The sequence below is a fragment of the Ovis canadensis genome, chromosome 21, assembly GCF_042477335.2.
Source record: "Ovis canadensis isolate MfBH-ARS-UI-01 breed Bighorn chromosome 21, ARS-UI_OviCan_v2, whole genome shotgun sequence".
Classification (NCBI taxonomy): Eukaryota; Metazoa; Chordata; class Mammalia; order Artiodactyla; family Bovidae; genus Ovis; species Ovis canadensis.
In genome coordinates, this window is record NC_091265.1 from 52,553,433 (window position 1) to 52,579,436 (window position 26,004).

Sequence of the window (26,004 nt, forward strand, 5' to 3'; positions counted from 1 at the left end):
AGGAGATCAGCCCTGGGATTTCTTTGGAAGGAATGATGCTAAAGTTGAAACTCCAGTACTTTGGCCACCTCATGTGAAGAGTTGACTCATTGGAAAAGACCCTGATGCTGGGAGGGATTGGGGGCAGGAGGAGAAGGGGACGACAGAGGATGAGATGACTGGATGGCATCACTGACTTGATGGACATGAGTCTGAGTGAACTCCGGGAGATGGTGATGGACAGGGAGGCCTGGTGTGCTGCGATTCATGGGGTGGCAAAGAGTCAGACACGACTGAGCGACTGAACTGAACTGAACTGTGAACACAAGAAAAAGTGCCTGGAGAAAACATGTGAAGTTTAGCTGTGGACAGGCTTGTAACAAGGAAAACTTCCCATAGCTGGCTCAGCGGGGGTCACTGGGAAGCTCCTTCTCCTGGCAGAGGCACGGAGTCTGAAAAAGTGCATGTTCTGGGAGGGGGACCCCTCACACAGTGCTCCCTATAATGTGCTTCATGGAGCGCTTGTTCTTGGAAGTTATTTTCACTAGGAAAGTTTTCACTGGTCTAATAAGATTGAAAGATGCTGCATTCTCTGCTTGGAGAGTCATGATATACAATAATAATGACTCAAAAACCCACACATGAGAAAACGTTGAACTCAGTTTAATCCTGTGTTTTCCAAATTGGTTTGATGGTAGAATGCTAACATTGCAAAATATCTTTGGAACACATTTTGGGGAAAGTTGCTTTACTGGAAGATGTTACACGATGCCTGCAGTTGACAACATCTTCCCTTCAAGCTGGGAAGCAAATATTCCTCAGGGATCACAGCCTCTGTCCATTTGAATGGAGGGGTGTCCATGCTGGCTCAGGGCCAAGTTGTGTAGCCCTCGCCTGCAGCTGGAAATTCGACTGACATCCTTAAGAAGGATGGGGCAGAGGGTAGAGGGCTTTGCCTTTAAAAATTAGCTTCCTCAGGCTTCCCTGCGGCTCAATGGTAAAGAATCCACCTGCCAGTACAGAAGACACAGGTTTGAGCTTTAGTCTGGGAGGATCCCACATGCTTCAGAGCAACTAAGCCTGTGCACCACAACTACTCAGCCTGTGTGCCAGAGCCCAGCAGCCACAACTACTGAGCTTACGCACCCCAGAGCCACCTCAATGAGAAGCCCAAGTACCGCAATGAAGAGCAGCCCCCGCTGGTCACAATTAGAGAAGAGCCCACGCAACGGCAAAGATTCAGCCAGCACAGCCAAAAATATATAAATAAATAAATACTTTTTTAAAAATTCACTTCTCACATTGATGGTAAAAACTTCAGGGCTATAAAATTAGGGTAATCATGGTCTGAGACTGTAAGGTTCATCCTGTTCAAGAGTTTTCCATCAGGATCCATTGCTCTGGAATGGATGTCTGGATGGAGATGTGGTTTTAAACATCCAAGAGTCAAGAGTTTGTCTTCTATCCCTTCCTTTGTAACTCAGACTTGTGGCCGTAGCCGGCACCCCATTCTAGACTTCCTGGATGGAATCCACAGAATTCAGCTTTATATGTGGTCTGGGAACAGAGTAAGTGTGCTGTCGTTAGTGTGGGTCACTCCTGACTTAGTTTCATGTCTTTTCAATGGACAAGAATTTATGACCCGAGATTTGGAAACACTTAGTCAGAGCCCTAATCCACAGAGTTCGTCCAGGCACTTCAGCTCTGGACTTGCTTACAAAGACTTCCTGTCCATTTCTTCACTCATTTCCTGGGGGACCTTGTTCCTGCTGGCACACAGCTCTGTATTCCTGCCTCACCTGCCAGTCTCCTGATAATGCATCGCGTGACCACTGCGGTTTTCCTCCTGGCTGCATTTTGCTGTGTTACGTTCACCTGTAGCCCCACCTGGACCACGAACTCAGCTTCAAAGCCCTGACAGAACTTTCTATCCCATTATAGTTACCCTTTGTTTCATCCAAGAAGTCCTGAAAACCTGTTACAAGCCGTGAAACACAGGCTAGTCCATCTTCTCCCTCCCCCAACTCACCAATCAATTTCATGTCTGCTGCAGATTTACCCTCAAAGGGGACTCAGGTGAAAAGGGGATGTGCAGGACTGCACTGAGTTCTGGGGCTGCTTCCATTTCCCAGTCTTGATAAATTTACCGGCTAAGAAAACATTCCCCCGGAGCCACCTCTGCTGACCCGTCTGACACCACTAGGGGTTGACAGCCATTCAGTGACTCCTGAGGTCAAAGGAGTTCTGGCTTCAAAGGGAAAATGCTGGACACGGGTGCCTCTGTTGGCGGGTGTCTCCTTTCTCCTTATGGTTGATTGATTCTCATACAGAGAAGGAGACAGAAAGAGCCCACTAGTCACCCCCAGCACACACTTATAATTACAGTGTGATCGCTTGTTGTCTGGGTGGTGGGTGTGTGCTTGACCCGACTTGAGGCGTCTTCCTTCCAGCACCAACCTTGAGGCCAGATCCTGCAGAAGGGCACCATGTTATGTGCGTTAAAGTGACTTAACAGAAGCCTTTTAGAATATGTATTATTTATTTTTTAATTGAAGGCTAATTGCTTTACAGAATTTTGTTTTCTGTCAAACATCAACAAGAATCAGCCATAAGTGTGCATATGTCCCCTCCCTCTTGAACCTCCCTCCCTTCTCCCTTCCCATCCCACCCCTCTAGGTTGATACAGAGCCCCTGTTTGAGTTCTCTGAGACATACAGCAAATTACAGGCTCTCCATTTTAGATATGGTAATGTACTCTCTCCATGCATCTCACCCGCTCCTTTCCTCTCCTTGTGTCCGTAAGTCTAAGAGAAGCCTTTGACTAAATCCGCATTTACGTGATGTTACAAAGGGAAACAGTAACTCTGCTTTTCTGCCTGTGCTGTGCTTAGTTTCTCAGTCATGTCCGACTCTTTGTGACCCCATGGACTGTAGCCTGCCAGGCTCCTCTGTCCATGGGATTCTCCAGCCAAGAATACTGGGATCGATTGTCATGTCATCCTCCAGGGAATCTTCCCAACCCAGGAAGCTCTTTTGTCTACTTCAGGTCAATAATCAGATGGATTATTTCCCTGATTGACAGCATATGCACATAGCTGCAGAGCCGTTTGAATGTGCAGGGATGTGTCTGGGTGTGAGAAGCATCCCAGGTTTCATCTACTGGACGGATAGAAAGTGGTGTTACAAAGTGGTGTTCATACAGCGGGCAGCAATGGCTCTCCTCATCACTTCCCAGGATCTGAGCGGGGATGGACTCAGGTAGTCTTTAAAAGCCATTGGCTTTTTTGTTACACAGACCTCTTCTCTTCCCTGGACCCAGCCTCTCTTCCTTTGTTTGCCTTGCAAATCACGTGTGCTGACTATCTAGATGACACCCAGGGAAATAAGCACAGAAACCCACCCAGAAACAACACAGTAATTGTGGAGCAAGGGGAATTGAGTTCCATCGCAGAGCCAGGGGCCATCCAGGGTGCTTTCTGTTTCTGAAAGCCCAGGATGGATGCGTGGCTAGAAAATTCTTAAGTTGGAAACAAACAAGGACTGTCACCACAGGTTCACACCTTCTCATTAAAATCTTCTGTTCTCCTGCCTGCTACCCCCAGCTCCGACATTGCCTTGGGCAAGGAGAGTGTGAGCCGTATTTTAAAATATTTGTGCCATCACCACCTGGCTTTAATAACAATATCTGGCCCCGGATTTTGTGTAAGACCTCAGGAAACTTTTTGAACCTGGGAGGTATTTATTCTGAAGGCAATTAAAAGAGGTGTTAGCTGGAGCCACCTGGAAATGAGTTCTGACTCACTGATGAGTGGCTGTTGAGATATTTTGCAATGTTGCTTCATCGGATCTGAGAGCCCACTGTGGAGCCTGGTGCTGAAGAAGAGGCTCTGGCTACATACATATCTGGCGATTATACGGTATTGTAATAACATTGACCCTTTAAAGATTTTAATGCTTATTATGTGCCAGCCATATAGTTGGATGTCATTCTATAAAAAATGAAGCTCATGTGGAAGATCATCTTACTGTCATCCTCACTGAGCCATGAGGAGAATGAGGCTTGGAAAACTGGAGAAGCCTGTCCAAGGTTGTGCTGCTACAAAATTGCCACTGGACGTCTGGCCAAGTCTGACCCAAAACCCAGACACTTCCAAGCGCTGCTCCACTGCCTGCTGGAGCAGAAGGCAGGATGGGGAAGGGCACCCTCCGAGCTTCCTTGCTCTGAGCTGGGGTGGAAAAACCCACAGCGGTGGGCACCTCATTGTTGGGTTTGGACCTCAGCTCTAGGCGCTAACAGGAAGCCTGGGTGAAGGACTGTGGTTGACAATGATAGTGATTCTGACAGGTTCTATACAGTTGTCTGAGAGAAACGCCTACCACATAGGGTCTTGTGATTGAACGAGAAGATGTTGACAAAGTGCCTGACAAATACTAAGTGCCCATAAAATAATCCTAAAGGAAATCAACCCTGAATATTTACTTGAAGGAATAATGCTGAAGCTGAAGCTCTAATACCTTGGCCACCTGATGTGAAGAGCTGACTCACTGGAAAAAAAAAAAAAAAACAACCCTGATTCTGGGAAAAACTGGGGGCAGGAGAAGGGGATGACAAGGATGAGATGGTTGGATGGCATCACGGACTCAAAGGACGTGAGTTTGAGCAAGCTCTGGGAGATAGGGAAGGATAGGGAAGCCTGGCGTGCTGCAGTCCATGGGGTCACAAACAGTTGGGCATGACTGAGCAACTGAACAACTATAAAGTAGTGGTTACTATGTAGACTTTTTTCCATTCATGAAAGTAGGTGATGGGAATTTTCAAGCCGTTTCACAATGATCATGTCAGCCACTTTTCTTCCCTTTCATTCTTCCTCAGATCATTTCTGTTCAGGTGGAAATTTGTCTTCCACGTTATTTAGGGCTCAGTTTACTGAGTTCTTGTATCCCCAGCAGTCACATTCTTTACACTGAACACAGTAACTTCTACAAGGGTTGTACCCTTCTAACTATTTGTGGGGGTAAAAAAGATGAGTGTTCGTGGGGTAATAATGATTGTGGTTATAATAATGATTCCCACTTATTTAGTGTTCAGTGCTAATGTGCTAAGCCCTGTTGCATGTGTTTTCAATTAACTCCACAGTAATCCTATGAGATAAGTGTTATTGTACACATTCTACAGATTAGCAAGGTCATCCACTTTCTCCAGGCATCAGCATATGGTTTTGCCTGGTCATGGGTTGCTAGTAGGCACCCAGATCTGTGGGTGTCCTGGCACTGTCCCCGTCTTTTCTATAAACAACACTCCATTTGCTGGTAGCCACACCCAAGCACACTGTCTTCTAACCCAGAGGGCTTCCCAATTTCTTTGGATCATATGTGATGTAGCCTTATATCTGGGGGTCCTCAGACCCACCCCTCCATTGTGCACAAGCAGTTGCTGGCACGTCCCTCCACCTTTTGTCCACTAGGATTGCTCATCCACGACCTCACACTCACAGTGTTGTTGCTATTCAGTCGCTTAGTCGTGTCCGACTCTTTGCCACCCCATGGACTGTAGCCCACCAGGCTCCTCTGTCCATGAGATTCCCCAGGCAAGAATACTGGTGTAGGTTGCCATTTCCTTCTCCAAGGGATCTTCCCAACCCAGAGATTGAAACCCGTGTCTCCTGCAATGGCTGGCAAGCTCCCTGAGCCACCAGGGAAGCCCTTCGGAATGTTACATTCAGCATCAAATACCGCAGGGAAAAGCTCTCCTGCGGTCCACGCTGATGTTTCACCTTGTTACTCGGGTCTGAATGAGCATCTCGAGACAAAGCGCACACAGAGGATCAAGGACCCCTCCCCTGAAACAGAATCACCTAGAGGCGCATAGAAACCATGAGAGCTCATTGTGAAAACCTTCCTGCGTCCCCACCACCATCAGAAAGCACTGAGTGAGGGCTCTGTTTCTGGGAACCCTATCCTCACCATCACTCAGAGAAAGTCTCCCTCTTCTGCGTGTTTACAATGAGAGGGAGACACACTGAGGCTGACGGACGCCAAGAGGAAACAGACACAACTACATAACAAACAGTGGACAAACACAAATAGTTAAGGACAAATATTGGCTTTGTAAGAAAGCCAAGAGTGCAGGGGCACCACTGCATTTACAGAAGGGAGCCTTGTTCCCACAGAAGGGGCCATCGCCGTGTCCTGTCCTCACTAGACTCAGCAGAGATCGCAGGTTCCCAGGGAGTTGGGTATGACCTTCAGTGACCACTGTGCAAAGGGTAGGGGTCTGAGGGGCTTCTGGACCTTTGTGGAGAAATCAGGAAGGGCTGGAGTTGCAAAGTGCCTTCTGTCCCTGGTGTGTTCCATGTGTTTAGCTGTTCAGTTGTGTCTGACTCTTGCGGCCCCGTGGACTGTAGCCCACCAGGCTCTTCTGTCCATGGGATTTCCAGACTCAGGAATCAAAGCCACGTCTCCTGCATTGGCAGGTGGATTATTTACCAACTGCGCTACTTGTGCCTAGGTACTCCAAATCAGCTTCCTATATGTTGTTTGTCCTTTGCAGTGGAGACCGAGTTATTGCCCTTACTTTTCCCACTGTTCTGCTTCAGTGGGGAGGAATGACCAGGAATAACTGATTCACACATCCCCAAAAGAGAGGGAGCTGCAGAGAAAAACTTGCCTCAACCCAACAGTCTGATGTCCACCAACCAAAACATGCAGACATTTGGAAATATCTATTAAAGAATAACCAGTGAACATTCTTCAGGTTTAATTCTCATGCAACAAGTACCTTTGGTGAAGAGTCCATTGTGCTATATTTAGCATCAGGGAGAGCTGGCCGGAGACGTGTGAAAGTGTGTGTATGTGTGTGTACATGAGCATGCGTGTGTGTATATAGGGGTGCCTGGGTGGGAACGTGTGTGTAATGGGTGTGTGGGAAGGTGTGTGTGTATATTTGAGTTTTATGTTGAGTGTACGTGAGTGTATGTGAATATGCCAGTTGGTGAAAGTGAGTGTAGGCGTTGTGTGAGAGCTTGAGTGAGTGTGTGTGTATGTGTGTGTGTGCGTGCCCAGAAACACATGTCCATGAGCCTGAGGGCTCTTGGAAAACAGGATCCTGGATTCCAGCTGGTGATTCGGCCAGTATTTCCTGAAATTGCTTCTGACTCACAAGCACTCTAAGACAGCTAAAATAATACAAAACAAGTCAACTACGCCGAGACTTGGATTTGCTTTCTTTTCATTCGTTTACATAAGGAAAGTTGTTATTGAAAAAGGAATTTATCCAAAGGTTTCCTGAGAGCAGTCCTGTGCGGACTCAAGGTGGCCTTTGCCTGCCTGCACTGTGGGCCTGGGTGTGTGTGTGTCAGCTGCAGTCATAACCAATTTTGCTCAGAGCTCAAAGTCACAGAGCCATCTGCCTGACCTCATCGCAGCCTGCATGCATGCCATAGCATGAACGTATAATGGGAATCACAGCAAGCTGGAATCAGGACTCTGTGTGACCAAGGGAAGGTCAGTGAAGCCCAGCCCATTCCTCGGCCAGCCTGGGATCCACACCATCTGCCTCTCCTGCCTCAGAAATGCAAGAAGAAAAATGAGAAGGACATGGGAAAAGACACCAACCTTATGCCTTGCTGATCACATTTTGATACTAAACAGTAAAGTCAAGGGGGTCTGAAAGTTGGCCCCTGTGATCTCTGATGACAAGTCTGACTTTCCTTAGGTTACCACAGCTCTCTCCTCCGTGCATGCTAAGTCACCTCAGTTGCGTCCAACTCTTTGCGACCCTATGGACTATAGTCCTCCAAACTCCTCTGTCCATGGGATTCTGTAAGCAAGAACACTGGAATAGATTGCCGTCCCTCCTCCAGGTGATCTTCCCAACCCTGGGATCAAACTCATGTCTCTTATGCCTCCTGCATTGGCAGGTGGGTTCTTTACCACTAGCGCCACTGTAGCTGCCTGCAAAGGGAGGGAGAAAAGGAATATTCTCTCTTGCATTGACTGTCCCAGCTCATCAATTTAGAATAAGTCTTTATGGTCCACGATCTCTTAATAAGGTTTGATTTGAAAAAAGCTTGAATCTCTCTCTTTGCAGAGCTGCTCTTATCTGGGCCTCTGTCCCCAACACCTCGGAGGCCACAACCACCCACCTCCTTTCCAGGCGTGGGAGGGTGGGGGGTGGGGAGGGGGAAGCCACAGCGCCTCCCACTGGGGCAGGAACACAGCCTCTCACAGTCCAGACCCGGCTGGAGCCACACCCTGACTCCACCCCTGTAGTCCCCACCATTTGCTCCTTGGAAAGCGGCATGGGGCTTGGATTCCAGGCAGATTTGGGCAGATGGGAATCCACCGTGGATGCCAGCTTAGATTTCCTCTCTTCAAAGGGCACACACTGTGGGCACACATCATCTCTTTGGAAGTTTAGATCAAAGAAATAAGAGTCAAAGATAAAAGTCGTTCACTCGTGCCTCTGATGAGAGTCAGCAGGTCCCGCTGTCACAGCTTTTTCTTTGCATCTCAGCCATGTCCCTCCCTGCCTCTGGAACCCCTCCTTGTACTGAGTTCATGGGGCCCCTCTCTGGGTGAGGTGGTGGCTGAGAGCAGAGGCTGCAAACAAGACACACAGGCCCTGCCCTCGAGGGACTCCAGGCTAACAGGAAAGGAAGACATGAGCCAAGAGCCATGTTTTATGGGTAAAATATAATGTGTTACAAATGGGGTGCACAGGTGGCTGGGGGGACAGCACTCAGAGATTTACCCTTCCCTAAGCGTCAGGGTTGCCATCCTCGGGGAGATGGCTCAGTGAAATCTAGGAGACCTGCAGTATAAGCTCCATGAGGACTATTCCCAGAGGATGCCTGACCTAGGAAATGCTCCCTAAATATCTGTTGAAGAGATAACAGAGGAGTTAACAAAAGGGGGTAGTTCTATGGAGGAGATTCCAAGCCAAGGGACTTTGTCATCTGATGGCCTTGTGCTCAGCCCAGCAAAAGAGGTCCTCACAGCTGTGCTGGAGAGAGCAGAGGGGACCCAAGGAGCTAAAGCTGGACCAGGAAGCAGAGGCCAGCTGGTGGTGGCCTTCCATCTTTGTTAAGGATTTTGGGCTTATTCTGGGGTCACAAGGAGCCAATACAAGTGTTGGGGTGCCACGATGCTTGGCCAGGTGCTGCCCATGTTGAAATGGTCCTTCTCTAACTTTTGTGGGCCATAGAATCACATGGGCATCTTGTTAAAACACAGAGTATATAATAGCCTGAGTCTGGGATTCTGTGCCAGCTCCAAGGGCCAGTGCTGCCAGTTCCAGGCATTTCATTCTGAGAAGCAAAGGCACGAGACACCGCAGACATCATCGGCTTCCAGACCATGTAATAATGGCCGATGCCCCTTCATGACGGAAGATGTGTGAAGCTCTGTGGTTTATTTTGGTACAAAGGATAATGACTTCTCAGAGCGGCATAGATCTTAACTCTGAGGCACTAATCTCAATAACTCCTGTTTCTAGGAGGAAAGGGACTCTGTCACTGGGGACATCATCTGTGGATGGTGACCAAGTTTAATAGCAGCAGCAGTGGGTCCAAACCCCAGATTTCCCTGAGGATCAGCTAAAAATTCTTTCTCTTTTACTAAACTCTTTCTTTTCCATGGGGCCTTTCGCCTACTATGTCCCACCAGGATATGGGTGGAGGCCAGCTGTGCCTAGAACAGGCCATCAGCTCATCCGGAGATGATTCTGGCCACTGCCCAGTCCTGAGGGATTAACTGCAGTGCTCTGTGGCCTGGGAGCGAGGCTGGCCCACAGAGTTTCCCAAGCCTGGATTAGCCACAGCCTGAGATGAGTGCAATACTCTCATGGTCCTTCTCTTTTCTGGATGTTTAATGAGGTCAGCAGCCTGCCCATCAGGTGATGCCTTGGAGCCCAGAGTGAATGACCAGTGAGGCTCCAGCCACCAGGGTGCTCAGTAGCTCAGTTGTGTCTGACTTTTGGTGACCCCATGGACTGTAGCCCACCAGGCTCCTCTGTCCATGGGATTTTCCAGGCAAGAACAGTGGAATGGGTTACCATTTCCTTCCACTACCAGGGTGGGTCCTGGGAAGACCTATGATGGTGGTGGTTGGGGGGTGGGGGCAGGAATGTTAAAGAATATTCCTCCAGCTGAAAATATCCCTTACTTGCTTGTTCCTGTTGACTCCAGTTCCACCACCAGTGATTCACTCTTTGGGTTAAGCACTGCATTACTGTCCACCCCTTGTTTAAAAACTTACAGTGGTTGCCAGGGATTTGAGAGGGAAATAGGTAGCAGTTCAATGGATATGGAGTTTCTTATTGAAAAATGAAAAGGTTGTGAAGTTTTTCACGCCTACCTCCAGTACCACCATCATAAGTCTTCATTTCTTCATGGTTGCACAATAATGCAAATATACTTAACACAACTGAACTGTATATTTAAAATGGTTAAGATGGTAAATTTAAGCTTTGTATTGATTTCCACTATTTAAAATGAGGCTCCTTTGGGATGGACATGCACACTCTGCTGTATTTTAAATGGGTAATTTACTGTATAGCACAGGGAACTCTGTTCAACGTTATGTGGCAGCCTGTATGGAAGGGGAGTTTGGGGGAGAATGTGAATGTGAAAGTCGCTCAGTCGTGTCCGACTCTTTGTAATCCCACGGCCTATGCAGCTCATGGAATTCTCCAGGCCAGAATACTGGAGTAGGTAGCCTTTCCCTTCTCCAGGGGGTCTTCCCAACCCAGGTATTGAACCCAGGTCTCCTGCATTGCAGGCGGATTCTCTACCAGCTGAGCTACAAGGGAAACCCAGCTTCCCTGGGGGAGAATGGATCAGTTTAGTTCAGTTCAGATCAGTCGCTCAGTCATGTCCAACTCTTTGCGACCCCATGAATCGCAGCACACTAGGCCTCCCTGTCTATCACCAACTCCCGGAGTTCACTCAGTCTCGTGTCCATCGAGTCAGTGATGCCATCCAGCCATCTCATCCTTGGTCATCCCCTTCTTCTCCTGCCCCCAATCCCTCCCAGCATCAGAGTCTTTTCCAATGAGTCAACTCTTTGCATGAGGTGGCCAAAATATTGGAGTTTCAGCTTTAGCATCATTCCTTCCAAAGAAATCCCAGGGTTGATCTCCTTCAGAATGGACTGGTTGGATCTCCTTGCAATCCAAGGGACTCTCAAGAGTCTTCTCCAACACCACAGTTCAAAACCATCAATTCTTTGGCGCTCAGCCTTCTTCACAGTCCAACTCTCACATCCATACATGACCACTGGAAAAACCATAGCCTTGACTAGACGGACCTTAGTTGGCAAAGTAATGTCTCTGCTTTTGAATATGCTGTCTAGGTTGGTCATAACTTTTCTTCCAAGGAGTAAGCGTCTTTTAATTTCATGGCTACATGTATATATATGGCTGAGTCACTTCACTCTGAAACTATCACAATTTTGTTAAGCAACTGTTAGTTGCTCAATCGTATCTGACTCTTTACCACCCTATGGACTGTAGCCTGCCAGGCTACTCTGTCCATAGGATTCTCCAGGCAAGAATACTGGAGTGGGGAGCCATTCTCTTCTCCAGGGGATCTTCCCAACCCAGGGATCAAATGCAGGACTCTCACATTTCTGGCAGATTCTTTGTCATCTGAGCCACCAGGGCAGCCTCCAATGTAAAATAAAAAGTTTTTTTAAAAAGAAAAAAACAAAACGAAAAGCTTAGGGTTAACGACTAAGTCACTAACATTTTAGTTAGAATTAGATCATCAGCTCTTCCCCAGACCAGGGACAGTGTCTTGGCTAGAGAAAGCTTCAGTGACAGGGATGAGGAGCAGGAAATAGCAGAGAAAGGAGAAGCAAGAGATGCGAGATGCAACTGGTAGCTTTACTATGTCATCCAGGGCCAGTGCTGATTCTGACCTCTGACCTCCAGATGCTTCCTATGTTTTATGGTTCCTAATTGAAACTGCTGGTGATGTAAGGAACTAGATTGAAGCCAGGCTTTCAGATTCTGGGTGGAGTTTACAGTAAAGTTATGAGTAATACTTGACACTTTGCATGTGCCTCTCTGTCCCACAGACAGAATGAATACCCAGAAAACCATGTGTGCCCTCTGTAGAGTGGGACAGAAGTGAGCCCAAGGTCAAGGAAGAAGGTGTGGGATTTCTGAACAGAAATGAAAATGCAAGCTTGGGGTTCCATGGCTCATGGCACAGTCCCTCGGAATTACGCCATGCAACCTGCAGAGCATTGCTTCGTGTGTCTTATCTTTATCTTAGCAGTTATGCTATCAAGAGAGAAGTCAAATATTCTCTCCATGGCATAAAGGCCCCCGAGGGACACATAAGCCCCAGAATGCGTGTTTCTGAACACCACTCTGGACATCCTCATTCAGTGGCTTTAGGGTGTGGTCTTGGAAGGGGAATTTTTTTTTAATTTTTTTTTTTTTTTTGGATTTGGACCATTTTTAAAGTCTTTATTGAATTTGTTACAACACTGCTTCTGTTTTATGTTTTGGTTTTTTGGCCCTAAGACGTGGGACTTTAGCTTCCTGACCAAGGATGAAACCCTCACCTCCTGCCTTGGAAGCACGGAGTCTTAACCACTGAACCACCAGAGGAGTCCCTGAAAGGCGAGTTTTAACAGTGTAGAGGATCGGGTGGGCTCACGTCTGAGAAATGCAGCCTGCATGTCTGCTCAATCATTTCAACCTTGTCTGACTCTGCGACCCCATGCAGTGTAGTCCACCAGGCTCCTCTGTCCACGGGATTTCCAAGGCAAGAATACTGGAGTGGGTTGCCACTTCCTCCTCCAGGGGAATCTTCCCAACCCAGGGACTGAAACCTAGTTTCTAGCAGTTCCTGCATTGGCAGGCAGATTCTTTACTACTGCACTATGTGGGAAACTCAATATGTATACACATTTATATATATATATATATAGTTTTCCAGATTCTTTTTCCTCATAAGTTATTACAAAATATGAGTACAGTTCCCTATGCTACACAGTGTATCCTTGTTTTTTTCTATATCTTATATATAGTAGTAGTTCCTTGTCATTTCTCTATTTTATATACAGCAGTATGTATGTGTTAATCCCAACCTCCCAAATTATCCTTCCCCTCCCTTTCCCCTATGGTAACCATAAGTTTGTTTTCTAGGTCTGTGTAAGCTACCTTCTTAATGCCAGAACAGAGCAACTTAGGAGGATTTGTGTAAGCTCCAAACTACTTCTAGAACCTTGACATTGCCTAAACTGTAACCTGCAGCCAACCCCTGGGAAATCTCTAATCTCCACATCAATCTCCAGCCAGCCTCTCTGGAGCTCATGATTCCAGGAGCCACCTAAGCACCTCCACCCATATGTCCAGTAAGCACCCTGCCTCCAACATCCACTGCTGTAGACCCACTATTTCCCCCAGTCCTCTTCTCACATCTACTGGCCTGGGTCAGCATAATCGCATGACCCCCTAAATCAGAAACTGGGCATCATCTTTCACTCTCACACATCGAAACAAGAGTCTTGGGATCCTATCAGAGCTGGCCCTTGTCCTACCCTGGGGAAGTTTGTAAAAGAAATAATAGCTTTGCCTTTTCTTTTTCACATTTCTGTAAATGTGGGATTTCTCCCAATTCACACAGCTAGGGGATGCTATCTCTAAATTGGTAGCAGAGAGGGCTGCTCTGTTGCAACAAGGAAAGGGGACCAATATTCAGTATTTGACCTCCAACAGGACTTTTGAGTTCCTAATAAGATCAGTCTTTGAAGCACAATTCATTGAGAAAAAAATCTTTTTTTTCTACATTCCTTAAAATACCAAGCATCTTCAGAGTCCCTTGGACAGCAAGGAGATCAAACCAGTCCATCCTAAAGGAAATCAACCTTGAATATTCATTGGAAGGGCTGATGCTGAAGCTCCAGTACTTTGGCCACCTGATATGAAGAGCTGACTCGTTGAAAAAGACCCTGATGCTGGGAAAGATTGAGTGCAGAGGAGAAGGGGATAACAGAAGATGAGATGGTTGGATGGCATCACCAACTCAGTGGACATGAAGCTGAACAAACTCCAGGAGGTGGTGAAGGATAGGGAAGCCTGGCATGCTGCAGTCCATGGGGTCACAAAGAGTCAGGCACGACTTAGTGACTGAACAACTAAAATACCAATAACATACCAAGAACCAGTTTGGAGGAGCTAAATCTTGAAATTGCCATAAATCAAGGCTAGAGAAATCTCAGGACCCTATAGGAAGCCCCCTCCTTCCCCAAGAGGAGAGAAAGTGTAGCCCTGTGTCCAGTGGGAAGCCTTAACACGGAGATAGCCTGAGAGGGAGGTGAGATCCCTGAGTCCTGCTTTCTCCCCAGCAGGCTGAAGCCCCCGTGGGTGGGGTGGTGGAGGAGCAGAGGGAAAGATGTGAAGCACTGAGAGCTGTGCCCACCCATCAGTTAGAGCCCCATAGCAGAAACAGAGACCAAAATACCAGCATCACTGCTGATGAAGTTAGAGCCTGTACCAGAGATGCCGGTCAGACTTGGTTTTCTAGAGCAGATCTATTGACCCAGAATCACTTCCTTATTCCACAAGTGAGAGACAACCCTTCAGATTCACCCCACAAAGTGGGCCTGGGCTGGGGCCACAGGTCCTGAGCCTGTGGACACCATGCTGGGTGGACGATATGCCCTGGGGACAGACCAATCCCGGAGAGATGCCTGAAGAGCCCAGCCTCTCACCAGGTCCTTGGTCCCAATCCACTGGGCAGGTGAGTGCTTCTCCAGCAAGAGAGGGGACCCGAGAAGAGGAATGCATTCTCTCAACACCTTCCCAGGCTGAGGTTTCTGCTCGGGGCACCAAGATGATAGAAGCGGGGGAGACAGTGTGTCAGGCTGGGGTCTTACAATTAGCACCAAGCATTTCTTGCCAATCTGAGCAGAAATGACCATTGGGATGTACTGAGCATACTATGATGAATCCTGTTGGGTGGGAAAATGATGTTATGGTTATGCCAGAAAAAATGGCCTCTATCAGTTCGAAATGCACGCTGAGATATGTACAGGTAGAAAAATACGGTGTCTTAGATTTATTTTAAAATGTATGTATGTGTGTTAGTTGCTTAGTCATGTCCAACTCTTTGCAACCCCATGGACTGTAGCTCACCAGGCTCTTCTGATTATGGGATTCTCCAGGCAAGAATACTGGAGTGGGTTGCCATCTGCTTCTCCAGGGCATCTTCCCAACCTAGGGATCAAATGTGGGTCTCCAGCATTGGGTGGAATAATATGATATCCTGGATTTATTTTAAAATACTTCAGCCAAAAACAAAACAAGAGGCAAAGGGAGGAGCAGAAATGGGTGAAATAATTGGCAAAATATTGACTACTGATGAAGGGGGTGATGGATACACAGGGGTCCCTTATGCTGTTCCCTTCGATTTTTTCTGAATGCTCGAAATGTTCCATAGCGAGTTTTATATGAAAGGATATTGGGGAGCTTTAGGGAATCTTGAGTTGTCTGCCAAGTCAGGATGGTACCAAGGAGTGACACCCCAAATTCTCCACAGGAGGGTGACCAATGGAGGCCATGGGTCTCTCACCACTGCCCCGTCTGGGATGGAGCAGTCACCTCCATCCTCCTGCAATGAGGGTGGAACTTCTTTAGAGGACTGGCTCCTGGAGCAAAGTCCGAGACAGAAGCGGGGCTGTCTGAGCCCAGGTTACCGTGACTGGGGCAGCGCACCTCAGACAGCTGCAATTCTCAGGTAGGAGCTGGACTCTGCCTTGCCCAGGTCAGGAAGGAGATTTGGATCATCTTTAAAAGGAAGCATTAACCTCCACAGCTAGGAGAAAATGGTTCTCCCACCCCTTGGAAGTATGTTTACATTTCTGTGAGGTTTTCACTGTAGCCTCTACAGCTATTAGCTCCTGTGCTAATTTTTTTTTCATTTTACAAATATTTTCATACATGTTTTTCTACAATTCTTTCTAAAATATATTTATTTATGTATTTATTTTTGGCCACACCATGCAGCATGTGGGATCTTAGTGCCCCCACCAGGGATCGAACCTGCACTCCCTGCATTGGAAGACCAAAGTCTTAACCTCTAGACCACCAGGGGAGTCCCCTATATTTCTAATAATATTATGTTTGTCACTTACAAGGTGTTCTCACATTCATTCTCCACAATGACTATGAGTCAGTCACCCCCATGTTACAGAGGGAACCCACCCAAGATCCTAGGGCTTGGAGGAAGTGACCTCAGACTTGGACCACGGCAACTCCTACTCTGAGACAAGCCTGTGTCAGCTACTGCAATGCAACCAAACTCATGGCTTTGACTTTCGGCCAGATTTTGAGCACACGCTCTTCTTTATCTCAATTTCACGTAGAGCCAAAAATTCATAGATATTTGTCCTCCTTTGGTAACTTTTCTGGATAGCTTTTCTCAATCCTTGGAGGGCTGTTGCAAGCAAACACAAGAATGCCAAAAAATCTGTGAGCGGTTAGAGTTTCAGACAGAGGTGTAAACTTGCTGTCACTTCTAAGCAACAGCAAAGACCACGTTCAAGTTCATTGTCAATCAGTTGGCAGCTCTGATAGGAGGCTGGTGAGCTAATTGTCAAAGAATCTGAAGTATGAAATAGTTTTATAGGCAATTTCGCCTGGATAGTGGGTTGATGGTGCAGTTCACTATTGGACCCCAAATATCAAAAATCAATTGAGATGCCGGCCTGCAATTCTCTGCAGCCTCCCTAGGAGTGCTTCAGGAGGCACCTGGAAAGGGACCCAGTTCTGCAAAGTGTCAGGGAGGGGCTGAGGCTTTGGATGCAAAGAACTGGCCTCAGCACATTCCAAGGGAAAAAGTGGAGAGAAAGTATGACGCGATGTCAAAAGAAGGCACGAGCCCAACACACTCTCCCCTGCTGCTTAATACAGGAAATATTTCCCAAACATCTCGGCTAATCCTGCACCGATACAATGAGAAATGAGCCCGTCTGGCAGCCAAGCAGTTATTAAACAAGGACAAGAAAATATTCCCACCCATAGCAACAGAGCCAAAGATAACAGCGGGGAATAGGGAAACTGCAGAGAAAAGGCAGATACAAAACATTCAATCCTGGGAGCCCCCCAAGGCGACGGACTTGTGAGGAAAACAAAGGGCCTCTTTTCTGCCCAAGAAGCTAAGCAACATGCTGTAAAACCCAGGACACTGTGTATGGCCAGGATCCACGTGAACTTGACCTAGGAAAGAAAGACATCGGTGGTAGACACGACAGGCAGGACTGAATGGGGGCCACACCATGGGGCTTTAAAGCAAGTAACTGACCTGTTGATGCAGCAGACATAGGAGGCAGGAAGATGCAGGCGGAGTCCCCATTTGCAGAAAAACAAGGTCCATGCACGCTGTGCATGGTTCAGACTTCATGGAACAGGGGAGACCTGTTTTCCAATAAATACCCTCATCAGTGCCCCTTTCCTATCAAAGTACTCCCTCTCCCAGCATATGTCAAGCTCTGTGTTCAAGCTCGGAGGAAATTCCTCCTGGGTAGACAATCTCTCATCAGTGCCTGTGGCTACACCCAAGGGAAGCTGTTCCCTTGGTCTTTAGTGAAGATGTTGGGTCCTGCTTGGGGCTTTGGTGAGGCGGGGAGCCGTTAGTGAGTCGTGGAACCAGGCGGCAGAGGCAGGATGGACTCAAAAAGTCATTTTCTATCATCTTTTCCTACTTTAAAAGTACTCATTTTATTTGTCAATGCAACAGACATATTGGAGAATCTTGGAATTTTACAGCTGAAAGAATTTGAGAAATAATCCAACTGGGTTGTTTTACAGAAGGGAAACTGAGGCTGAGAGTTTAAATTAATTTGTTCAGTAGGAGTCTGGACCTGGCCTCATGGCCTCCATGTGAGTGCTGTGCTCATGACATCATCACACCTCATGCCCTCCCTTCAACCAGCAAAATCATAAACTAGACTCCTATTATTTTAGAGTCCTTTTAGGGAGAAAATGAAAAATCTTCCCTATCTTGGTGACCTGCCCTCATCTGTTAAATTTGTTGGCCCACAGCAAAATTACCCAAGTTCCTTTAACTCATCCTTGCAATGTTCTTAAATTTTAAGAAATTAAGACCCTGTAATTCTGAACGGAGGTGAACTGTGTACCGACCGAACCAGTTCCACATGTACCCACTCTCTTCCCCCATGGGCACACTTCCCTCCACACACCTCTCTCTCCTCCTGCAGAGGAACTGCCTGAATGATGACAAAACCAGGCTGAAAAGTACAAGGTTGTGGCAATAGTTGATTGTTAGCCCTAGACCATGGATGTCTGCCTCCCAACACCTTGACTGCCCTCTGCTTCCCAGACTGAACTGACCTACTTCAGGCACCATGTGAAGATCCAGAAAAATGGTACAGATGAACCTGTCTGCAAGGCAGAAATAGAGACACAGAACAAATGTATGGATACCCAGAGGGACAGCGAGGGTGGGAGGAACTGAGAGATGGGGACTGATACATATACACTGTGGATACTCTATGTAAAATAGGTAGCTAATGAGAACCTGCTGTAGAGCACAGGGAGCTCTACTTAATCCCTCACGGCGACCTAAATGAAAAGAAATCCATAAAAGAGAGGATAAATATGTATGCATAGCTGATTCACTTTACTGAGCAATAGGAACTATCACAGTGTTGTAAAGCAACTATTTAAAAGAGAAATCACACCTGGGTCTCCGGCATATACCATGAGGAATGCAGTCACTGGAGGCAGATGGCTCTCGACTTGACACACTGCATACCCTTTTTGGCTTCAGTTTCCTCATCTGTAAAATGGGTCAGAATAGTGGCTCCCTCAAGGATGATGAAAGACAGATGAAGATACAAAGAGGCAACCTATTTAAAGGGTTTCAGAAGACTGATTGGCACAGCTATCATTATTTCAGTGACTATTAAACACAAAAAAATATGAGGGAAAGCCTTGGGATATTAGATTTTTGCCAAAAGCTCAGTCCACTTATCTTTAAGAGCATTGGCTTATCTTCAGATTTTAAGTTGTAGGGGACAGTTTTACAAACTTTTAATCAATTGCTCTCGCTGCAACTCCAATTTCAATCTTGTGTGCATGGAAAGGGGTGGGGCAGTTATGCTGAGAATACACTGCTCCCTGACCCCTGACCCCAGGCACTCCGGCTCCTCCTCTCACCAGTATCAGTGTGAAGAATCTCTTGATGCTTCTTAAATATGAGCTTAGTTTAAATCTCCATTAACATTTGCAAAAGGAAAATATACACACACAAATACAGAAACAAGTGAGCAAAGCTAGTTTCTTGGTGCTTCCCAGGTGGCACAGTGGTAAAGAACCTGCCTGTTAATGCAGGAGACGGAGGTTCAATCCCTGGGTCAGGAGGAGGAAATGGGATCACACTCCAGTATTCTTGCCGGAGAGATCCCATGGATATAGGAGCCTGGTAGGCTACAGTCCAATGGGTCGCGAAGAGCACACACACACACACACACACACACACAGAGTTTAGATTTCTTAGAGTATAGTCACCAATTGCAGGTTGCCAGATCTTAAAAAGTATCCCATCCTTACCTGGCCGTCCTAGATATGACCTGGATAAATGACAGTTAATGACTTCAAGCGCATGGCAGACTTGGGCTGTTCTAGCCGCCAAGATGGGCAAGAATTCGATCCCTCCGGGAACTTTCTCCACAGCCCTTTTCCAGCTGAGGGCTGGTGTCTGTCTCCTCTGGACCCTCCCTCTGGGGCCCACCCTCTTCTGGTCCCTTAAGTGAGTGGGACCCTGTGTGTCTGTCTTTGGGCTCTGAGTCAGCCTTCCCTCTGTCTCTCCTGGAGTTTTCCCCAGTCCCAGATTCCACCTTTGCTTCTGATCCTGTCCTCCCTGCCCGTTCTGTTTCTGCCCGGGTTTTGGCTGTAGCACGTCCACCCGCCAGAAATGAGCACTTGTTCTCCCTTCTCTAAGGCTTCCGGTCTTCATCCATCACCTCACATGGCAGAAGGGTCTGGCTTCTGTGACAGGCACTTCTTTCTCCAGGGTCAGCCTGCCTAACATCTCCCAAACCTTGACTTCTCTTTAGGACCACCCATTGGGTTTTCCTTTCCTGGGATCTAATTTGTCGTGAGTGAGTATGCTGGGACCTGATTTGCTGAGTAGAAGTGACTGACAGCTCCTTTGCTCAATGACAGATCCAGTCTTTCGGGCTTCGTTTTCTTGGTACCACCCCCTTCCTCAAATTCCCTTTGTTGACTCATTCCTCTGGAGGCTTTAAGAATCTTCTGAAATTCTGACGTAAGTTGACAAAATCAAACATGTTATGTACATACTGTATTTTCCACGTTGAGCAGAAGGAAAACGACGTTTCCACCCAAAGGATATAAGGCTCATTCCTTGTCATTTGGTCAAACAAGGATTTATTGACTCCTTGGATGGTTGCTGAGGCAATGTGTTCCTGCCTTAGGTAACCTCAATCAATTACTTGCTGCCAGTGGTAACCAGTTTGTTGAAAGAGCAACAGGCAAGGCCCTGATGCCATTCAGATCACAACGTATTTAGAAAGTAGTAGTTATATTACGGCCAAAGAGATTTGGATGCTTTAGCCTCAGGGGTTCTGCTTCTCCAGTACTCTCACAATTTCCCTGAGAGCTGAGAAGTTGTCCTCCTGGCTCATCCTAATACAGGCTGGTGAGGTCCATGAGTCGGGAAGCTAGGCTCAAGGTTTCCAGTGGTAGGGACTTCACTGTGCATTTACACCACTGCTCATCAATCTTCTCCACCCAGTCTCCCTGTTCCAAGTCCAAGGAACTCTTGGCAAATCCCTTTGCTCTCCCAGGTACTTTTGGACATTGTCTCATTTTGCAGCTGATTCCCATTTTGAAGCTTCTCCACTTGCCCACAGCGGGCTCAGAACCTGAATCTGGGCTGTCTTTTTTCCCTGCCTTACCTTTCGTCTCATGGTGCTGCTCGAGTTTGGATGGAGAGGAAGGAAGAGATGAAGGAATCTTTGGCCGGTGCCATTGATATTGGGGTGGCAGACACCCCAGTGCTGACTCTCTGCTGGGGTACCAGTGTGCCCTACACACACTCTTTGCACTGGGTCGCCTCACCCTGAAAGGCAGCCCTCCTTTAACTGGAGCCCTGATGCCTCCATGCTGACTCCTCTACCAGAGGGAGAGTTCAGTCAGCTTGCATCACCATTGGTGCTGCTGCCATGGCAACTTCATCCACAAGTCTTTGCATCACAGAAGGCACCAGCCCACCACCCACCTTGGGACTTTCTCCATGAAGAGGAGACACCAGCCTTTAGATAAAGCAGGAAGAGCGGACACGTTCTTCCAAAATCCCTCCAGTTTCCCTCCTGCCCCCTGGTAGTCCTGAGGCTGTTTGCTTCCCATTCTCAGCACCCCCCAGCTGACCAGTCACTCATCCCACCTATGTGTCAGGAGAAATGGGAGAAAATGAATATGGAGGCAGTTTGCTGATAAGACTTGGCATGAGTTATTTTTTTAGTTTTAAGAATTAAACTAAGCTTTCATTTTGGTGAACTATGAGCAATGCTTACTGCAGGCTGCAATGCATAGTCATTAAAGTCTATCACTGACGAAACTCTATTGCTGCCCAAGTCTGTTTTGAATCCAGCAGAGCTCTCTCTGTGACATTTCCGCAGCACCTAAATCTTCACGTCAAGCCTTTCTGAGTCTAGCTCAGGATTTTTACTACTATTTGTGTCCTGGATGCTGTAACCTGTCCTTTAACACATCATCAGAGTCGCTCAAGATTCTCAGATGATTATGTTTCAAATGTGAGAATTGTAATGCCTTCCAGGAAAACATAGATGTTTTTCTTAGATATACTTAGCAAAATCCCGTGCAATGTATTGAATGATCTGCATAAAAATGTTTGGGGTGGTGAGTTTCCTCAGAGGGCAGGCTGCCACATTCTTTACCTATGAGTAAAGATTTCTAGGTGGCGCTGAGAGGTAGAGCCCAGCCTGACATCTCCTGAGGCCAAGTTTCTGCAGTTGATGCTCCCTCACAGCTGCTGGGACCGTGTAGAATTTTTGTTGTTTAGACGCTAAGTCATGTCCGACTCTGTACCTCCATGGACTGCAGCATACCAGCCCCCGCCTGTCCTCCACTGTTTCCTGGAGTTTGCTCAAATTCATGCCCACTGAATCAGTGATGCCATCTAACCATCTCATCCTTTGTTGTCCCCTTCTCCTCCTGCCTTCAATCTTTCCCAGCATCAGGGTCTTTTCCAATGAGTCAGCTCTTCGCATCACGTGGCCAAAGTATTGGAGCTTCAGCTTCAGCATCAATCCTTCCAGTGAATATTCAAGGTTGATTTCTTTTAGAATTGACTGGTTTCATCTCCTTGCAGTCCAAGGGACTCTCAAGAGTCTTCTCCAGCACCACAGTTTGAAAGCATCTGTTCTTTGATGAGGACCCACTGTAACCACAGCAGAACTGAGGCCAGAATCCAGGGCATTTTAGAGGAGTGGCACTTCCACCCTCTCCTTGGAGCTCCTGCAGTGAGATTATTTTGTAAATGTTACAGAACTAGTCATGGGATGGGAAAAAATATAAAGCAAGAAATTTAAAAAAAAAAACCAACAAGAAAAAAATAAGAAAGAAGCTCAGTCTCCTCATCCCAACACCCAGAACTGGGGGCAAACCCTTTCACTAAATGTTGTGCTGTTGATGATGTCAGAAGGAACTGCCCTGCCACAGGCTGTTAAAAGCAGTTAGAAGGTCATATGAGTTGAATCATACAGTATATAACCTTTTGATATTGGCTTCTTCACCCCTCATGATGCCTTTGAGGTTTATTGAAATCATTGCCTGTATCAATATAGTTTACTCTTTATTTCTGAGAATAGCAATATAATTAACCATATCAACAAGCAAAAAAAAAGCCTTTTTATCATCTCTAAATGATATACAGAATATCATATGAAAAATCCAACATTCAATTCTGGTTTTTTAAAAAAGATCCTCAATATAGAAATAAAAGGGAAATCTTCAGTCTTAAAAATCTACAAAAAGCCTGCAACCAACATACCTGTTACTGCTGAAAACCTTTATGCTTTCCCCCTAAGATCAGCCATAAGGAAAGAATGTCTGGTCTCACCATTCAACTTGTCATGTGCCTGTTGGTCATCTGGGATGTGAATGTCACCAGTGGTTTTGGGACATGGAAATGTGAGAGTAGATTTGTCCTTGAAGACCCACTCACCTGCCCTGGGAGGGTCCAAAAAACACACCATTCACCACTGCTGCAAGGGATAAAGTTGTGAGTGGAGCTTCGGTGTCCTTGGAGAGCTTGGTGATTGGTTTTCTCAGAGTAGAAACCACAGCTACTGAGTTGTAGTATGTCTTCCTCATTTTGTTATGTGTGTGTGTTACATGATATGAAATATGTGTTGACTTTATATATAGTGTTTATGTATTGTTACTATTGTTACATTACACACTGTTTATGTATTGTTGCTATTGTTGTTGTTTAGTCACTAAGTCCTGTCTGACTCTTTTGTGACCCCATGGACTATAGCGCACCAGGCTCTTCTGTCCATGGGAGTTCCCAGGCAAGAGTACTGGAGTGGATTGCCATGTCCTTCTCCAAGGGATCTTCTGGGCCCAGGGACAAACTCCTGCATTGGAGGGTGGCTTCTTTATCACTGAACCACCTGAGAAGCTCAAGGTCCTCAGAGATGACCTCAACTACATCCTGGGGCTACTATTACATTGTAGTAATTAAGCTGCAGGATATCAAGGAGAAGACGAAACGTGATTCAAGGACTTTACATCCTCTTCTAGGGAAAGAGTTCGTGCATTTTCAGTTGTATGCAGGATAGTTGTATCATGTTAGATGGAAGGATGATCTTGTTATTGTCTTCATTTGGAGCTTAATTTGGTTTAAAGAGATATATGTAAGTGTCAGGCTGACAAAGGGTGGTCTTGTGATGGTTAGTATTATGTGTTAACTTGGCTGGGCCATGATGCACAAGTATCTGGTCAAACATTATGCTGGATGTTTCTGAGTGTGGTGTTGGGGAGAGTAACTTTTAAATAAGTGGACTTGGAGTGAGACAGATTGTCCTTCATAATGTGAGTCGGTCTCATCCTATGAGGTGAGGGCCTGATCTTTTGGACTGAGCATTTATGTCCTCCCTAAATACACGTGTTGAGGCCCCAGCCTCCAATGTGGTGGTACTAAGAGGTGCAGTCTTTGGTAGGCAATTCGGTTTAGATAATCCCATGCTGATATTTGATTTTTTAAAATTTTTATTTATTCATGTTTATTTTTGGCTGTGCTGGGTCTTTGTTGCTGCATGCAGGCTTTTCTCTAGTTTCAGCAAATAGAAGCTACTCTCTAGCTGAGATGCTCAGACTTCTCACCTGGGCTCTAGAGCACAGGTTCAGTAGTTGTGGTGCATGGGCTTAATTGCCCCCACAGCATGTGGGATCTTCCTGGACCAGGGATCAGTCAAACCCATGTCCCCTGAACTGGCAGGAGGATTCTTTACCACTGGACCACCAGGGAAATCCCCCTGATGAGATTTGTAAGAAGGAAAAGAGACACCAGGGTTTGCTTTCTTCCACAAATGAGGATACAGTCATCTATAAGCTGGGAAGAGGGTCCTCACCAGAGCCTTGCCATGCTAGCACCCCGATCCCAGACTTCCTAGCCTCTAGAACTGTAAGAAGTAAAAATTTGTCTTTTAAACCACTCCATCTGTGGTATTTTGTTGTAGCAGCAGAGTAGACACCTGACTAGAATGAAGACTGACCTCCTGTGAGCAGGAAGGACCTCAGCCAGCCATGGCCTTTGAACTCAAATGACAGCATTGGCTCTTGTGTGGGTCTCCAGCTCCCAGACTGCCCTGAAGATGCTGGACTTGCCAGCCTCCATAAGCATGTGTGCCAGCTCCTTAAAGTAAATATCCCTGTATATACACATCTTATTGGCTCTGTTTCTCTGGAGAACTCTGACTAATGTAGTCACTTTGGAAAACAGTTTGGTGGTTTCTTTAAAAGTTGAACATTCACCTTTCACATGACTTAGTAATTTCATTTACCTAAGAGAAATAGGCACATGTGCATGAACATGGATGTTTTAGCTGCTTTATTTCTTTTTTAAAAATATTTTTAATGGAGTATAGTTGATTTACAATGTTGCATTAGTTTCTGCTGTACAGCAAAGTGCATCAGCCATACGTATACATATATCCCCTCTTTTTTTGGATTTCCTTCCCATTTAGATCAGGAAAACATAGGCAGAACAATCTTTGACTTAAATTGCAGCAAGGTCTTTCTTGACCCACTTTCTAGAGTAATGAAAATAAAAACAAAATTAAACAAATGGGACCTAATTAAACTAAAAAAAGCTTTTGTACAGCAAAGGAAACCATAAAAAAGACAATCTACCTCAGTATGGGAGAAAATATTTGCAAATGAAACAACTGACAAGGGATTCATCTCCAAAATATACAAACAGCTCATGTACATCAATATCAAAACAAGCAAACAAACAACACAATCAGAAAAGAGTGGAAGACCTAAACAGACATTTCTCCAAAGAAGACATACAAAAGGCCAGCCAACACATGAAAAGATGCTCAACATCACAAATTACTAGAGAGATGCCAATCAAAACCACAATGAGGGGGCTTCCCAGGTGGCTCAGCAGTAAAATCTGACTGCACTGCAGGAGATGCGGGTTTGGTCCCTGGTCGAGAGATCCTCTGGGGGAGGAAATGGCAGCCCACTCCAGTATTCTTACCAGGGAAATCCTATAGAGGAGCCTGGTAGGCTACAGTCCATGGGTTGCTAAGAATCAGACATGACTGAGTGATTGACCACACATGCATGTATTACCTTACACCAGTTAGAATGGTCATCAAAAAATTTACAAACAATAAGTGCTGGAAATGGAACCCTCTTACACTGATGGTGGGAATGTAAATTGATGCAGCTGTTATGGAGCATCTTTATTTCTAATAGCTCCAAAA

General features: G+C 46.4%; 1 long non-coding RNA gene across 2 annotated transcripts; it reads right to left on the bottom strand.

Moving 5' to 3' along the window:
• Window positions 1-626: 626 nt before the first annotated feature.
• LOC138426795 (uncharacterized) lies at window positions 627-20,080 on the bottom strand. Of its 2 annotated transcripts, none has more exons than XR_011251750.1 (4): window positions 19,568-20,080; window positions 18,697-18,794; window positions 17,298-17,410; window positions 627-989 (listed from the first exon to the last, which is right to left on the bottom strand). It is a non-coding gene; the product is annotated as an uncharacterized lncRNA (long non-coding RNA). The 2 variants fall into 2 exon arrangements; XR_011251749.1 differs by lacking the exon at window positions 627-989 and adding an exon at window positions 15,938-17,212 and having other exon boundaries at window positions 19,568-20,069.
• Window positions 20,081-26,004: the final 5,924 nt, after the last annotated feature.